This window comes from Anomalospiza imberbis, unplaced genomic scaffold, assembly GCF_031753505.1.
Source record: "Anomalospiza imberbis isolate Cuckoo-Finch-1a 21T00152 unplaced genomic scaffold, ASM3175350v1 scaffold_142, whole genome shotgun sequence".
Taxonomy (NCBI): Eukaryota; Metazoa; Chordata; class Aves; order Passeriformes; family Viduidae; genus Anomalospiza; species Anomalospiza imberbis.
In genome coordinates this window covers 160,001-162,500 of record NW_027099777.1, presented here as the reverse complement: position 1 = coordinate 162,500, position 2,500 = coordinate 160,001, and the positions used below count along the sequence as shown (strand labels likewise).

The 2,500-nt window shown below is 49.6% G+C and overlaps 1 pseudogene; it reads left to right on the top strand.

Moving 5' to 3' along the window:
- The window catches only part of LOC137466146 (28S ribosomal RNA), a 9,079-nt pseudogene that overhangs the window by 4,258 nt on the left and 2,321 nt on the right, over nt 1-2,500 (top strand).

Genomic DNA, 2,500 nt, shown 5'->3' with positions numbered 1-2,500 from the left:
TCATCTAAAATCGGCCTGGGACAGCATAAAAGATTGGCGCATCCGTTGGTTAGAAACCTAGAAAGGATCGCTGCTTCCCAGCCAAAAGAAACATCAAACCGAGGAGCACATAAAAAATGCTGGACAAAAGAAGAAGAAGAACTCCTGGTGAGGCTGGAGGCTCAGTTTGAGGGGCACAAAAACATTAACAAACTTATTTCAGAACATATAACCACCAAAACGGCCAAACAGATCAGTGACAAAAGAAGATTGCTTCCAAAAAATCAACGGATAAAATCCCCCCGAATGTGCCCGGAATGAATCCCCCAGAAAAACCCCGATTGAGCCCCTCAAACGAGCCCGAAGTGAGAACTCTTTACCACACCAGGAGCGCAGCTGCAGGCCTGAGAAATTCCGTTAACAATGGACCTGATAACAACCAACTGCCAGAGAGGCCAGCTGCCGGAGAGAGGACAATGGGAAAGATAAGGCGCCACCGCGATAAGGGCAACGGACAGCAGGGAGCCGTCCAGCAACAGGAAGGGCAGCTGCAGGCCCATTACAAAAGGACACTCGGGGAACGCTTATCAGCGGGATCGTTTAACACCTTCCCCCGAGCAGTGCAACAAATCCTGAACGGCCGGGAACTTCAAATCGTGATCAATCAAGCAGCGCAGGACTGCTTCGAGTGCCTAGAATCAATTAGCCAAATAAGAACTGCTACCCGATCTCGGGTAAATAACGGAGCCCAGGAGAAGAAACCAAGAAAACCGTTTCAAAAATGGATGAAAGACAGAGCGATTCGGAAAGGCAACTACCTTCGATTCCAGCGGCTATTTCATCTAGACAGGGGGAAACTTGCTAAGATAATTCTGGAAGACATAGAATGCTTATGCTGCGATATTCCACCCGGGGAAATTTATTCGGCCTTTAAAACGAGATGGGAAACACCTAGTGACTTTGATAGCCTTGGGGACTTTAAAATTCACGGGAAGGCTGACAACACAGCCTTCAGTGCACTAATCACGGCCAAAGAAGTGGAAAAACACGTGCAGGAAATGAGCAAGGGCTCGGCTCCAGGTCCGGACGGAGTCACCCTTGGGGACATCGTAAAGATGGATCCCGGGTACTCCAGGACCACGGAGAATTTCAATTTATGGTTAACAGCTGGCAAAATCCCGGACATGCTGAGGGGCTGCAGGACGGTTTTGATCCCGAAATCGACAAAACCGGAACGCTTGAAAGACATTAACAACTGGAGACCTATCACTATTAGTTCCATCTTGTTGAGACTGTTCTCCAGGATCGTAACAGCAAGGTTAAGCAAGGCCTGCCCCCTCAACCCAAGGCAAAGAGGATTCATCAGAGCGGCGGGATGCTCTGAAAACCTTAAACTCCTGCAAACTATAATCTGGTCGGCCAAAAGAAATCACAGACCTCTGGGTGTTGTATTCGTGGATATCGCTAAGGCTTTTGACACCGTGAGCCACCAACACATCATCCGCGTTCTCGAGCAAAGAGAGGTGGACCCCCACATCATTGGACTGGTGAGCAATATGTATGAAAACATCAATACTTATATCACCACGAAGAGGAACACACACACGGATAAAATCCAGATCCGGGTTGGAGTAAAGCAAGGTGACCCCATGTCACCTCTTTTATTTAACCTGGCGATGGACCCCCTGTTGTGCAAGCTGGAAGAGAGAGGCAAAGGCTACCACCAAGGGCAGAACAGCATTACAGCAATGGCGTTCGCGGACGATCTGGTCCTGCTGAGCGACTCCTGGGAGAGTATGAAAACGAATATCAGGATACTGGAGACCTTCTGCAATCTGACCGGTCTCAAAACACAAGGTGAAAAATGCCACGGCTTCTACATCAAGCCCACCAAAGACTCTTACACCGTCAATAACTGCGCTGCTTGGACCATCAATGGCACTCCTCTGAACATGATCGACCCCGGCGAATCGGAGAAATACCTCGGCCTGCAGTTTGACCCATGGATCGGGATTGCAAACTCCGATCTCTCCACGAAACTCGAATTCTGGCTTAACCGGATTGATCAAGCACCACTTAAACCCCTGCAGAAAATCGATATTCTCAAAACCTACACTATCCCTCGACTGATCTACATAGCCGATCACTCAGAAGTGAAAGCTGGGCTCCTCGAAACCTTGGACCAAAAAATCCGAACAGCGGTCAAGGACTGGCTGCACCTACCTCCGTGCACTTGCGACGCCATCCTGTACTCGAGCACCAGGGACGGCGGCTTAGGCATCACCAAATTAGCGGGACTGATCCCCAGCGTACAGGCCCGGAGACTACATCGGATCGCGCAGTCTTCGGACGATACAATGAAAAGCTTCCTGGAAAAAGATAAAATGGAACAAATGTACAAGAAACTGTGGATTCAAGCTGGAGGGGACAGAGAGAAAATACCTTCGATTTGGGAAGCGCCACCGACGAGCGAACCATCTAACAACGCAGGCACGACCTCGGAGTGGGAAGCACCGATCCA